Source organism: Bufo bufo, chromosome 6 (assembly GCF_905171765.1).
Source record: "Bufo bufo chromosome 6, aBufBuf1.1, whole genome shotgun sequence".
Taxonomy (NCBI): domain Eukaryota; kingdom Metazoa; phylum Chordata; class Amphibia; order Anura; family Bufonidae; genus Bufo; species Bufo bufo.
Genome location: NC_053394.1, coordinates 387,388,531 through 387,404,702, shown reverse-complemented (window position 1 = coordinate 387,404,702; position 16,172 = coordinate 387,388,531).

Sequence of the window (16,172 nt, the reverse complement as noted above, 5' to 3'; positions counted from 1 at the left end):
CACACCCCTGTAAAGCTCCATTCAGACGTCCGCATGATTTTTACGGATCCACTGATAGATGGATCGGATCCGCAAAACGCATAAGGACGTCTGAATGGAGCCTTACAGGGGCGTGATCAATGACTGTGGTGATCACCCCATATAGACTCTCTGATCACCCCCCTGTCATTGATCACCCCCCTGTAAGGCTCCATTCAGAATTTTTTTGGGCCCAAGTTAGCGGAAATTATTATTTTTTTTCTTACAAAGTCTCATATTCCACTAACTTGTGTCAAAAAATAAAATCTCACATGAACTCACCATACCCCTCACGGAATCCAAATGCGTAAAAATTTTTAGACATTTATATTCCAGACTTCTTCTCACGCTTTAGGGCCCCTAGAATGCCAGGGCAGTATAAATACCCCACATGTGACCCCATTTCAGAAAGAAGACACCCCAAGGTATTCCGTGAGGGGCATATTGAGTCCATGAAAGATTGAAATTTTTGTCCCAAGTTAGCGGAAAGGGAGACTTTGTGAGAAAAAAAAAAAAAATATATCAATTTCTGCTAACTTGTGCCAAAAAAAAAAAATATTTCTATGAACTCGCCATGCCCCTTATTGAATACCTTGGGGTGTCTTCTTTCCAAAATGGGGTCACATGTGGGGTATTTATACTGCCCTGGCATTCTAGGGGCCCTAAAGCGTGAGAAGAAGTCTGGGATCCAAATGTCTAAAAATGCCCTCATAAAATGAATGTGGGCCCCTTTGCGCATCTAGGCTGCAAAAAAGTGTCACACATGTGGTATCGCCATACTCAGGAGAAGTTGGGCAATGTGTTTTGGGGTGTCATTTTACATATACCCATGCTGGGCGAGATAAATATCTTGGTCAAATGCCAACTTTGTATAAAAGAAAATGGGAAAAGTTGTCTTTTGCCGAGATATTTCTCTCACCCAGCATGAGTATATGTAAAAAGACACCCCAAAACACATTCCCCAACTTCTCCTGAATACGGCGATACCACATGTGTGACACTTTTTTGCAGCCTAGGTGGGCAAAGGGGCCCACATTCCAAAGAGCACCTTTAGGATTTCACAGGTCATTTACCTACTTACCACACATTAGGGCCCCTGGAAAATGCCAGGGCAGTATAACTACCACACAAGTGACCCCATTTTGGAAAGAAGACACCCCAAGGTATTCCGTGAGGGGCATGGCGAGTTCCTAGAATTTTATATTTTTTGTCACAAGTTAGCGGAAAATGATGATTTTTTTATTTATTTATTTTCGTTACAAAGTCTCATATTCCACTAACTTGTGACAAAAAATAAAAACTTCCATGAACTCACTATGCCCATCACGAAATACCTTGGGGTGTCTTCTTTCCAAAATGGGGTCACTTGTGGGGTAGTTATACTGCCCTGGCATTCTAGGGGCCCAAATGTGTGGTAAGTAGGTAAATGACCTGTGAAATCCGAAAGGTGCTCTTTGGAATATGGGCCCCTTTGCCCACCTAGGCTGCAAAAAAGTGTCACACATGTGGTATCTCCGTACTCAGGAGAAGTTGGGGAATGTGTTTTGGGGTGTCATTTTAGATATACCCATGCTGGGTGAGAGAAATATCTTGGCAAAAGACAACTTTTCCCATTTTTTTATACAAAGTTGTCTTTTGCCAAGATATTTCTCTCACCCAGCATGGGTATATGTAAAATGACACCCCAAAACACATTCCCCAACTTCTCCTGAATACGGAGATACCACATGTGTGACACTTTTTTGCAGCCTAGGTGTGCAAAGGGGCCCACATTCCAAAGTGCACCTTTCGGATTTCACCGGCCATTTTTTACAGAATTTGATTTCAAACTCCTTACCACACATTTTGGCCCCTAAAATGCCAGGGCAGTATACCTACCCCACAAGTGACCCCATTTTAGAAAGAAGACACCCCAAGGTATTCGCTGATGAGCATAGTGAGTTCATGGAACTTTTTATTTTTTGTCACAAGTTAGTGGAATATGAGACTTTGTAAGAAAAAATAAATAAAAAATATCATCATTTTCCGCTAACTTGTGACAAAAAATAAAAAGTTCTATGAACTCACTATGCCCATCAGCGAATACCTTAGGGTGTCTACTTTCCGAAATGGGGTCATTTGTGGGGTGTTTGTACTGTCTGGGCATTGTAGAACCTCAGGAAACATGACAGGTGCTCAGAAAGTCAGAGTTGCTTCAAAAAGCGGAAATTCACATTTTTGTACCATAGTTTGTAAACGCTATAACTTTTACCCAAACCATTTATTTTTTACCCAAACATTTTTTTTTTATCAAAGACATGTAGAACAATAAATTTAGAGCAAAATTTATATATGGATGTCGTTTTTTTTGCAAAATTTTACAACTGAAAGTGAAAAATGTCATTTTTTTGCAAAAAAATCGTTAAATTTCGATTAATAACAAAAAAAGTAAAAATGTCAGCAGCAATGAAATACCCCCAAATGAAAGCTTTATTAGTGAGAAGAAAAGGAGGTAAAATTCATTTGGGTGGTAAGTTGCCTGACCGAGCAATAAATGGTGAAAGTAGTGTAGGTCAGAAGTGTAAAAAGTGGCCTGGTCTTTCAGGGTGTTTAAGCTATGGGGGCTGAGGTGGTTAAAGGGGTTGTCTCATCTGAGACAGTGGAGGCATTTCGCTCCATTACCAGACCAGAGTTTTTTCGCTCCAGTACCAGACCAGAGTCCTCCAGCCACCACTTTGGCCCGATCCGTTCTCGATATAAGTGGGGGTCCCAGCGGTTGGACCCGCAGCCATCAGACAATGGGGGCATATCTTAGTGATATGCCCCCATTGTCTCAGATGAGACAAGTCCTTTAAGTGCTTGCGACTCATAAATACTGTACACACCAACCAAAGATTATGAAAAGTATATCACTTGAGATGATGCAAGTTCTTGAAATACATTTCAGGTGTAATTCTGAAGAATCAGTAAGAAGAGAGAACAAATACATTTGACTAGAATTGAATCTGCTCCCATTGGCCTGACAATCTGTGTATGACTCTCTGGCAGATCTACTCCTTGGCATCAGCTGGAGGTGTGTGACGATGCCACCTGCCACACTGAATACCCTCCACTGGAGGCTGGACAAGACAGTACACATATCAAACTGGGCCAGTTCCAGCTACTGTGTTCTAATCTCCCTCCCAGAAGTGCATGAAGTCAGGGGACAGGCTATGTGCAGAAGAAAGGACACAGTCCAGGTACGACTGAACCCGGTTGTTCAGGCAATGCTTGTCCTTTAGCTGATATGCGTCAGGTTGGCACAGCACTTAAAAAAACTTACATCACATTAAGAAAACTAAATTGGCTGCTGCTGTGCCTTCTAAGACTTGAGCCTCTTTCACACGGGCATCATGGATTTGGGCCGGATAAGATGCGGGTGCGTCACGGGAAAATGTGCGATTTTTCAGCGCGAGTGCAAAACATTTTAATGCGTTTTGCACGCGCGTGAGCAAAATCGGCATGTTTGGTACCCAGACCCGAACTTCTTCACAGAAGTTCGGGTTTGCGTTAGGCGTTGTGTAGATTGTATTATTTTCCCTTATAACATGGTTATAATGGAAAATAATAGCATTCTTAATACAGAATGCAAAGTACAATAGGGCTGGAGGGGTTAAAAATAATAATATTTGACTCACCTTAATCCACTTGTTCGCACAGCCCGGCGTCTCTTCTTTCTTCAGGACCTGGGTAAAGGACCTTTGATGACATCACTGCGCTCATCAAATGATCCATCACCATGATGATGGATCATGTGACGGACCATGTGATGAGCGCAGTGACGTCAACACAGGTCCTTTTACTTCTGCACAGCAAAGAAGAGAAGTTGGGCTGCGGTAACAAGTGGATTAAGGTGAGTTAAATTATTATATATTTTTTTTAAAATATTGCGAATTTCACGCAGCCCCATTCACTTCTATGGGGCCTGCGTTGCGTGAAAAACGCACAAGTGACGTGCACAGCCCCATAGAAATGAATGGGTCCGGATTCAGTGCGGGTACAATGCGTTCACCTCACGCATTGCACCCGCGCAGAAATCTCGCCCGTGTGAAAGAGGCCTTATTGTAGGGGGAGCACCACCAGAGAGGGCGGGAGGTCTCTGACTTAGCCAGGTTGGAGATGGGACTCCTGGACAGAAATACAGGTGACAGGTATCAGTAAAACATTCTCCTCTTTTTGCTTTGATTGCAAGGATCTAAAAGTATGGCTTTCCAGTAGTTGTCACTTTGCTTGATGCTAACCATATGCTTGCCAGCATGTAGGCAACCAAGGATGCAGTTTGTCATGTTCACCAGCATGCCTGAGGACCCAGTTTTTTAAGACTCCACTGCAATGGTTGGTCATGGCCAATGTCATCGTCGTCATCATCATCATCATCATCAGCATATCTATTATAACGAGCGCCAACCTCCTTCCCTAGCTGTGCCTAGGAAAACTCCCTGTACCACAAACTTCTCCTCCTCCACTTCCTCCTTTATGCGACTTCGTCCGTCCAGGTTCCTATCAGCTACAGGATCCCCAGAAAGCTGTGGAGGTTGTTGTTCTTCCTCTAGTCCTTGTTGCATCACTGTGAGCATTAGTACAAATATAAATATCAGGGCGATGCCATGTTAATGCTGGTCCCTACTCTGGTGGCCTCTTCGAAGGGGTTGAGTATGCTACACATGGCCCTGATGAGCTGCCACTGCCTGCGCTCAAAATAACATATGCTCTGCTGTGGTGGTCTCATGCATCATGTAAATCATTAATCTCTTTACACTGCTCATAGCAAAGCTTCAGCATATGTAAGGTGGAATTCAAACGGTACAAAGGCAGACCATTTTGTCACTTCACATTCATAAGGGTCTTTTTAGCCACATAGGAATGGCTGGACAGTCCCCTGGACATGACCAACACCATCTGCAAGCCACATTACTTTTTCAAAAATTGATGCACCACTAATAATGTATGATGTGTGCCATGGAGGGAACATGTGTTATTTCCCCCAAATGAAGTGCAGCCACAATGTTCCTGCCATTGTCACCAACCACATTGTCCAGTTGTAGATGGGGAAAAGAAATCCAGAAGAAAACTTGCTGCTTGATGCAGATTACCAACTGATCTATGTAGCTTCTCTTGCCCAAGCTCATCAGCTGTAAGACAACATGGCAATGCTTCAGTTTGCACATAAAAAAGGAGGTAGAAGAAGTGGAAGCAACAATCTGCTCTGTTTTTGTTAGGAATAGGAGGATGTCCATTCAGGAGGACGCGGATAAGCACCTGGTGTAGGGTACCAGATAATCAGCAATTGCAAGCTGCAGCATGGTGGCCAAGACCATACAGCGGTTTAAGAAGACAGGTTCCACATAGAACAGGCCTCGTCATGGTCGACCGAAGAAGGTAAGTGAACATGCTCAGCTCATATCCAGAGGTTGTCTTTTCAAAATAGACGTATGCCGTCATGGAGGAGTGAAAGAGGATTCAAGTGGCAACCTGTGAAGCTTTAGTGAACTCCATGCCCAAGAGAGTTAAGGCAGTGCTGGAAAATAATGGTGGTCACACTAAATATTGACACTTTGGGCACAATTTGGCCATTCTCACTTAGGGGTGTAATCACCTTTGTTGCCAGCGGTTCAGACATTAGTGGCTGTGTGTTGAGTTATTTTGAGGAAACACCAACCTCACTGGTAGGAAGCCAAGGCGTGTAAGTGAATGTATTTATGCGCGTGGCTCTCATACTCAATACTGAATAAAGCGAGATGTTTTGTATATTTTATTTTCGTTTCTTATCATTTGCCAATCATTAAAGGTGTTCTCCAAGATTTTTGTCAGCACAGGTCATCAATATCAGCGGAGGTCCGGTCCCTGCACCCCCACCAATCAGCTGTCTGAGGAAGCCTCAGTGCTCACCGGAGCTCCAGTTAATAGAAAGCCTCCTCACAGCTTACCGGGCACAGTGCCGCCTGTTGAATAGTAGCTGTGCTTGGCATTGGAGCTCAGACCCATTTACTCGAATTGGACTAATCTGTGCCTAGGCCATATGACCGATGAACGTCACATTGCATGGCCAGGAAGAGGCCTAAGAGCGCGCAGAGCACAGTGTCCTCTCCATACATCTGACCGACAAGGCTGCCGGGAGTTGAATCCACCTCCGATCTGATATTAATGACATCTCCTGAGGATGGACTATATGTATCATATACATACTGTATATCACCTATAACGCTGTCACATTTCCATCCATATTTAATTAGAATTTTAGCTGAATCGGTGAATATGACGCTGAAAAAACTGACAGAAGAGAGAACCTAAAAATGTAACATAAAATTGTATCATCCAGTGAAGGAGTAGAATCTGTGAGTCTTCTCTGCTTTACTTAGTGGTCACTACTCACCTGGGCGGTTATCTGTAGGAATGTCCTCTGTACTCTGCTCATCACACTTCACATATGTCTCTGTAGGATCAATATTGTTCAGATCTTCACCCGGATTCACAAGCTGTGAAAGAAATATTGTAGAAGTCATCAGACGGTTGGAGAAGTCGTGTGGAAGGTTTTATATGACCTGAAAAGACGACCAAAAACGACCGGACAGCAGGAGTTATCTGACCCAAATATCTGCAGGTCTCCTGTATAAATCCAATCTGATTGCTTCGTTATTCCAACCAGTTTGCAATGCAGGGAGAGTAGCCCTTATATTCCATCCCTAACATTACATTGTGTGTATATAACATTACATTGTTTGTGCACCTGTTGCCCTTGCTGGCCGCCCCAGGGCTGTGAAGCCGGTAAGCCAAAGTTCTTTCGGTCCATGGCTTATTTACCTCCTTGGAATGGGCATAATCATCTGCTCTGCTGCAGCCAATGACTGGATTCAGGGGTAACATGTCCACAAGATACACATCACCACTAAAGCCAGGTCATTGTCTGCAGTAAAGCAGGTGACCATGCTTGTGCCGGCGAGGAAGCAAACAACATTTACTGGAAGATGGACACACAGGAGCTGGCACACATAACCGGAGCTAAGGGTAGCAGGTACATATGACTCTTTCCATAGTAGAGGCTGCGGGCACATGTGAAAAGTTACTTATTCCTGAACAAACCCTTTAATGCTGTCTTCCTGTTCTATCTAGAGGTTTTGGGATGACTGCAGGCATGAAGATACTGTACCTAGTATAAGGGACAGAGGAGAACACAGGAGAGGTGAGAACTGATTATCTATCACCACTAGATCATCCTGATTATCACTGTCTATAGTATAAGGACACAGTGGTGTAACTAGAGTTGTAAGCGCCCCAGGGCAAACTTTGGATAGGGCCCCCACCCTCCCCATTATATGTCTGAATGGGTTGTAGTACACTGCCGCTGATCACGTCTAAACGATCAGCGTCTAAACCCTTATAGCTATAAAGAGCCTGTAAGGCTCCCTACAGTGTCCTAGTAGCTAAATGCCCCCAGCAATAATAATGTCCTGGTTGCGTTACCAGTATTAAAGAGGACCTGTCACCGCTCCTGACATGCCTGTTTTAATAGCTTCATGCATTCCCCATGTAATAACAATTCTGGAGAATCTATTCTCATGGCTCTATGTTGTGTCATTCCTTTATTATTCCTGCTAGACGTTATGAATGAATTGGTATTAGCCTTCAGTAAGGGTACAGAAGTGGGGGTAACCAGTTGGGGGGTGTACCTGCACAGTCTGAAAATGGCAGCGCTGATTGGATAGAGTCAGTCTGTGCAGGTACACCCCCCAACTGGTTCCCCCCCCCCCCCCTCTGTACCCTTACTGCAGACTGCTAGCAATTCATTTATAACATAGTAGAAATAATAAAGGAATGACACAACATAAAGCCATAAGAGTAGATGCTCCAGAATTGTTATTACATGGGGAATGCATGAAGCTATTAAAACAGACATGTCAGGAGCGGTGACAGGTCCTCTTTAATAATACCTCTGACAGTGCCTTCAGTAATATTAATACCCCCCATACTTCCCCCAGTCCACAATCCCATCCTCTTTGTCCTCAATAATAATTTAGCACTTTTTTTATGAGCCAGGGACAACTGTGGCCAACTACTACTACTCCTGGCCGGTACTGATACCACTACTACCACCCACATTCTAACTCTGGGAGGACGAGGCATGGGTCTTTTGTTTTGTACTCTTCCGTTTTCCAGACATTTTATTATGAGACATATAACTGAATAGTCAGGGGATCTGTACAGACAGATTATTAAACGGTACTAGCAAAATTGCAAATGTGTTTTCTGTAATTTAAAGACAGAGGCACAATTATAGAGCAACTTTTTTCACTCAGATGGACTCTGTAAGGGCATAGTTATAACAGTTCTGTTTTTACAGCGTTTCTTTCTCAAAACCTCAAGTTGCTACATAGGCTTTTTGCCAGCACAGCACCCCAAATAGAATTACTCACACCACTAAGCGGGGGAAGGAGAGAGGAGAAGTAGGTATATTCAGATCACACATACACACTCCTATCAGAACCTAGGTGTGGAGAGAGATCTCCTCCACTGCTGGGGTCTTACTGAATCTGATTAGTTTAGACTTGATTTGCTCATCTTTATTCTGAAGGTAATCATTTCAGAAACGTATCATTTAAATATGTGCTTTCCCAGTTTATTGGATAATGTAGGAATGATATCTACAGCAGCATGCTATGTGTAGGGACATACAGAAGACAAGGAGGAGTAGCTGGTGGGGAGGGAGCTCTCCAGAGGGATCTGATAAATGATGCTGTAATCTTGTAGTTCACAGGACGTCAGCCACACAGGAGAGAGACAGCAAGCCTCAGACTGGAGGTCAGACTAGAGATCACTTGACCAGGTATCCACAATCAAAGGTTCAATATGTATGGATGCATCTGAGCAGCTAGAAAATTGCTGGTGAGTTGAAGGCGGCCCGCCGGGCACAGAGGCCATGAGGCGACCCGTTCGGGCACAGAGGCCATGAGGCGACCCGTTCGGGCACAGAGGCCATGAGGCGGCCCGCCGGGCACAGAGGCCATGAGGCGGCCCGCCGGGCACAGAGGCCATGCCATGAGGCGGCCCGCCGGGCACAGAGGCCATGCCATGAGGCGGCCCGTCGGGCACAGAGGGCATGAGGCGGCCCGCCGGGCACAGAGGCCATGAGGCGGCCCGCCGGGCACAGAGGCCATGAGGCGGCCCGCCGGGCACAGAGTTCATGAGGCGGCCCGCCGGGCACAGAGTTCATGAGGCGACCCGTTCGGGCACAGAGGCCATGAGGCGACTCGTTCGGGCACAGAGGCCATGAGCCCAGACCAACAAAAAAGAACACGCAACACTCAGGAACTTCCGATGGAACAAAGACAAACAGGACTACGTTCCAATCATCGTTAAAGGGACACTCTTTACTTGAACTTTCAAAAGAGACTCGTTTCTTAATGACACAGCACCAATAGACACGTGGCGTGTCACAAACCCAGATAGCAGGGAATTTACATTTTATTCCCCTCCACATGATTCATGTTCCAGAATCGACTATTTTCTAGTCGCTGAATCCTTACAATCAAGAGTGACCGACTATCTAATACATGACATAATACTATCTGACCACTCCCCCATTGTCATGCCCCACTCTGACGATGTGCGGAGGTCAGCCAGGATTGCAGCACGAGTCTAGTAGTTGTTTTGATGCTGTGCTGGATCCGCCTTGCATCAGGTGCACTGGGTGGAGTCATTCGTTTAAATGGTCTCCAGCTAAGGTGCTCTGAGCGGATTATACTGTTCATTAGTGTCTGGGAAGTTTGGAAGGAAGGTTGGCTGTTTGTTCCTGCTCTCAGCAGATAAGTGTCTTTTCTTGTTTGGTTGTTTATGTCATCTTACCCATCCAGGTTCTGTGCGAGCAGGCTGCTCCTATCTCCCCACTTCACCATCTCAGGGAGTTCAGGGTTCTGTTAGTTTAGGCTGGTGGACACAGCAAACCTACCATCAAGGTTTGTCTGTGGGCTGAACATTGCAGGGAAAGAGGTCAGGGATAAATTAGGAGGTGACCCTTCCCCTGTCTCTCGTCCAGAGCCTGGTTGGTGTGTTTTCTGTTTAACTGTGCACGTCCGCCGTGACATTATAATCCGCCATACTGTGACCGCCATTTCTCAGTGTTTATGTGATGGCGTCAATTGATGCACTGGTTGACCGCATGCAGGGTTTGTCCCTGGAGGTTGCGGATCTACGTAGTACGGTCACACAGTGTCAGAGGGTGTTGGCTTCAGGTACAGGTCAAATTGTTGGGGAGCCTAAAGTCGCTCTTCCGGAGAAATTTGCAGGGGGTACTGATGATTTTTTCCGTTTCAAGGAATCATGTAAATTGTACTTTCGATTGTGCCCATTTTCATCAGGTAATGAGGATCAGAGGGTGGGTATCGTCATGTCTTTGCTGAAAGGGGACGCGCAATCCTGGGCTTTTTCCCTGCCGCCCAGTTCTCTGGCTCTCCAGTCGGTAGAGGAATTTTTTAAAGCCCTGGGATTGATTTACGATGACCCAGATCGAGTTTCGATGGCAGAGTCAAAATTACGTAACTTACTACAGGGTAAACATACTGCTGAGGTTTACTGCACAGAGTTTAGGAGGTGGGCTACTGAGTCAGGGTGGAACGACCCTGCGTTACGTAGCCAGTTTTGTCAGGGGTTATCTGAAAGGTTGAAGGATGCTCTGGCTTTTCATGAATACCCAGATACTTTGGAAAATGCTATGTCTTTGGCGATACGTTTGGATAGACGTATCAGAGAGAGGTGTATGGGTCCCTCTGTGCAGAGGATTCCTCCCGCGTGTGGTTTTGTTTCACTAGCTGCCCAGGGAGATATTGCTTGTTATTCTGGAGTAGGAGAGGAACCCATGCAGTTAGGTCAGATATCTTTCCATTCGGATAGTAGAGACTTTCGTAAAGAGCACAATTTATGTTTCTTTTGTGGAAAGAGGGGTCATTTTGTTTTTTCTTGTCCGTATGTTGAATCACAGGGGAAAGTGATAAAGAAAAAAGAAAAAGGAAAAAAAAAAACTCCCTCACACTTGGTAGTATGAATGGTGTGGTAGAGCAGACTGGTATGCAAGTTCCCTGCAGTTCCCGTTTTCTCCTTTCAGCTATGGTGGCGCTAGAGTCTCGAAATGTGTTTGTTGATGTTTTTCTTGATTGTGGTGCTGGGGTAAATTTAATTGACTTTCTGTTTCTTGAGGGTTTGGGACTAAGTATTTGCATGTTAGAGAACGAGATTCGTGTTTTTGCCATTGATTCTTCCCCTCTTTCTCAAGGGAGTCTTACTCACGTTGTTCATGATATTCATTTAAGGGTGGGTGATTCGCATGCTGAGATTATTTCCTGTTTCGTCATGAAGGATTTGCCAGCTCCAATAGTTTTGGGGTTGCCATGGTTGTCTAAACATAACCCAATTATAGACTGGCAGGCGAGACAAATCATTGGTTGGAGCAAGTTTTGTTCGGATAATTGTCTCGTCACATCTATTTCTGAAGTGTCCGTTACGGCCTTGCCTCTGTATCTCTCAGATTTTTCGGACGTGTTTGCGGAGGGTGGGGCTCAGGAATTGCCCCCTCATCGTGACTATGATTGTCCTGTGAATCTCATTCCGGGGGCTAAGTTGCCCAAGTCTCGGCTCTACAACCTCTCTCAACCCGAGAGAGAGGTCATGCGAAAGTATGTCGCCGAGAGTTTGGCAAAGGGTCATATTACACCATCTAAGTCTCCAGTGGCTGTAGGTTTGTTCTTCGTGAAGAAGAAAGATGGATCACTGAGACCGTGTTTGGATTTCCGGGAATTAAACTGTATTACAGTCCGGGATCCATATCCCCTGCCTTTGATCTCTGATCTTTTTGATCAGATTGTTGGAGCCAAGGTGTTCTCCAAGTTGGATTTGAGAGGAGCATACAATCTGATCAGGATCAAGGAGGGGGGTGAGTGGAAAACGGCCTTCAATACGCACGAGGGTCATTTTGAGAATCTGGTAATGCCTTTTGGGTTGACGAATGCGCCAGCGGTATTTCAGCGATTCGTCAATGATATTTTTCATCATTTGGTGGGGAGGTTCGTTGTAGTCTACCTTGATGACATTTTAATTTATTCTCCTGATCTGAAGACCCATCAGGATCATGTGAGACAGGTTTTGACGATCCTGCGGGAGAATAAGTTATACGCCAAATTGGAGAAATGTTTGTTTGCGGTGCAAGAGCTTCCATTTTTGGGATACATGCTTTCTGATTCTGGTTTTCGTATGGACCCCGAAAAGGTCCGGGCGGTTCTGGAGCGGGACCGACCGGAGAATCAGAAAGCTTTGATCCGATTTTTGGGGTTTACGAATTATTATAGAAAATTTATTTTGAATTATTCCACGTTAGTCAAACCTCTTACTGATATGACCAAGAAGGGCGCTGATGTCTCTGTCCGGTCGGATGAGGCATTGCAGACCTTTTAGGCTATTAAGGAGCGTTTTGCGTCTGCTCCCATTCTGGTGCAGCCGGATGTATCTCAGCCATTCGTGGTCGAGGTTGATGCATCAGAGGTGGGGGTTGGGGCGGTGCTTTCGCAGGGTCCTTCTCCTGGCAAGTGGGTCCCGTGTGCCTTCTTCTCCAGGAAGCTCTCGGTCACCGAGAGGAATTATGATGTTGGAGATAGGGAGTTGTTGGCGATCAAGTTGGCCTTTGAAGAATGGCGTCACTGGTTAGAGGGGGCTTCTCACCCCGTTACTGTGTATACAGACCATAAGAATTTGGCTTACCTGCAATCTGCCAAGCGTCTGAACCCTAGACAGGCCAGATGGTCATTGTTTTTTACCAGGTTCAATTTCGTGGTTACCTTTCGCCCAGGGGTCAAGAACGTCAAGGCAGATGCCTTGTCTCGCAGCTTCCCTGGGGGAGGCGATTCAGAAGATCCAGCGCCGATTTTGGCGGATGGAGTGGTGGTCTCCGCTCTGTACCCTGAATTGGAGAGGGAGGTGTTGGGAGCTCAGGAGGGGGCTCCTGGTTCGTGTCCCCCAGGGAGGTTGTTTGTTCCTGAGGGCCTACGATACAAGGTGTTCAAGGAACATCATGATACTGTTCTCGCTGGACATCCTGGTGGTAAGTCCACCTGTGATCTGGTGTCCCGGAGGTTCTGGTGGCCAGGTTTGCGTAAGAGTATTGAGAATTACGTGGCAGTTTGTGAAACCTGCGCTCGGTCTAAGGTTGCTCATACTCGACTGCCTGGTTCACTTCTTCCATTGTCTATTCCATCTCGTCCTTGGACACATTTGTCCATGGACTTTATTACGGACCTACCGAGTTCCTCCGGGAGAACAGTGATTTTGGTGGTAGTCGATCGTTTCAGTAAAATGGCTCACTTTATACCACTAACAAGTCTGCCTAACGCTAAGACTCTGGCGCAGATTTTTGTGGATAATATTGTTAAATTGCACGGTATTCCTTCGGCTATTGTCTCTGATAGGGGCACGCAGTTTGTCTCCAGGTTTTGGAGGGCGTTCTGCTCCCGACTTGGCATTCAACTTTCTTTCTCGTCGGCTTTTCATCCACAGTCGAATGGTCAGACGGAGCGTACCAATCAAAACCTGGAGACCTACTTGAGGTGCTTTGTGGCTGAGAATCAGGAGGACTGGTCCTCATTCTTGCCCTTAGCAGAATTTGCTTTGAATAACCGTAGGCAGGAGTCCACGGGTAAGTCGCCATTTTTTGGCGCACATGGTTTCCATCCTCAGTTTGGTACCTTTTCTGGGTCTGGTTCCTCCGGGATGCCAGAGGAGGAAAGATTCTCTTCTGCCTTATCCTCTATCTGGCGGGGGATTCAAGGGAATTTGGAGAGGATGGGTGAGAGGTATAAACGAATGGCTGACAGGAGACGTGTGACTGGTCCGGACCTGTGTGTGGGTGATTTGGTGTGGTTGTCCACTAGGAATATCAAGTTGAGAATGCCATCTTGGAAACTGGGTCCAAGATTTGTTGGTCCATATAAGATTTCTGCTGTGATCAATCCTGTGGCATTTCGACTTGATCTGCCGCAGACTTGGAGGATCCACGATGTCTTCCACAAGTCTTTACTAAAAAAGTATGTTAAACCGGTGGTACCATCGCCATTGCCTCCTCCTCCTGTTCTGGTCGAGGGAAACTTGGAGTTTGAGATCTCCAGGATTCTCGACTCGAGAGTTCTGCGGGGTTCCCTCCAGTACCTGGTTCACTGGAGGGGATACGGTCCTGAGGAGAGGATGTGGGTTCCAGCGTCAGATGTCAACGCCAGCCGTCTGGTGAGGGCCTTTCATAGGTCCCATCCGGATAAGGTTGGTCCAGGGTGTCCGGAGGTCACCCGTAGAAGGGGGGGTACTGTCATGCCCCACTCTGACGATGTGCGGAGGTCAGCCAGGATTGCAGCACGAGTCTAGTAGTTGTTTTGATGCTGTGCTGGATCCGCCTTGCATCAGGTGCACTGGGTGGAGTCATTCGTTTAAATGGTCTCCAGCTAAAGTGCTCTGAGCGGATTATACTGTTCATTAGTGTCTGGGAAGTTTGGAAGGAAGGTTGGCTGTTTGTTCCTGCTCTCAGCAGATAAGTGTCTTTTCTTGTTTGGTTGTTTATGTCATCTTACCCATCCAGGTTCTGTGCGAGCAGGCTGCTCCTATCTCCCCACTTCACCATCTCAGGGAGTTCAGGGTTTTGTTAGTTTAGGCTGGTGGACACAGCAAACCTACCATCAAGGTTTGTCTGTGGGCTGAGCATTGCAGGGAAAGAGGTCAGGGATAAATTAGGAGGTGACCCTTCCCCTGTCTCTCGTCCAGAGCCTGGTTGGTGTGTTGTCTGTTTAACTGTGCACGTCCGCCGTGACACCCATATCTATACCCCTTCTAGACCACCATCCGAGGGGCAGTGACTTTTTGTGGCGCTTTCCCTCTTTTCAAAGACAACAAATTTAGGGATCTTCTACGGCATTGGTATCTAGAATTTAGAGGAGACAATGCAGCACATGTAAATATGCCTTTTGTTTATTGATATACAGCCAAAGCAGTCCTTAGAGGCCGGATCATAGCATATACATGAGGCCTCAAGAAGCGGGTAACACAACAACTTCACAAGATCAGCCAAACCCTACGTAAAGCGTACACAATCCACCAAATCACACCTACTGCACAAACCAAACACCAGTGGCAGGTAGCGAGACGAGAATATGAATTGTGATATGAAAGTAGGATGCAACTTGACATGTCAAACACAGAGGCTAAGTTCTTCCGGGGTGGCAACAAATTTGGACGATTACCATCTGCTCTGATTAAAAACTCTAGTCTTGCAGACGCCCATGGAGTAGTCCACAGGAACCCAGACAAGATTGTTTCCATTTTGGGGGATTTTTACGCCGCGCTATATAAAAACCCGGGACCCCATGTTCAGACTTTTTCTTAAATTGTGTGTCCCTTCTGTCGCCCTCACAGGCCCAACTCGAGGAACTGAACGCACTGATCACCGAGGGTGAGATACTTGAAGCCATAAAAAAAACGACACCTACATAAGGCCCCGGTTCCAGACGGATACACTGGGAAATTTTATAAAATCCTGGGGGAAGAAGTCAAGGAACCCCTCACTAGGGTCTTTAATGGCCTCCTGGCAGGCACTCCTCTGTCAACCACAGACAATATGGCGTATATAAAACTGAATCCCAAGCCTGGGAAAGACCCACTACAACCTTCATCTTACCGCCCAATATTGCTGATCAATGTTGATCTCAAACTAATTGCCAAAATCATGGCAGATAGGCTCTCCTTTATTATGCCAGGTCTTGTAACACCATCACAATCAGGGTTCATCAGGAACAGATCCGCAGTATCCAACATAAGGAAGGTGTTGATGGTGCTGGATGTCGCACAGTGGACACCGCATAATTTCCCCGCGCCATCGCTGATTGCGATTGACGCAGAGAAGACATTTGACAATGTCAGATGGGATTGGTTGGAAAAGGTACTGGATGGCATGCAGCTCTTCGGCTCTTTCAGGACATTTGTATCTGCCCTCTACACAGCCCCCAAAGCAAGGGTTGCCCTCTATCGTCTCGATTATTTAATCTGGCCTTAGAGCCCCTGGAGCGTATATTGGAAGAGGGAGACATATTCAGGGGAATAAGAATAGGTGAGAAGGAGGT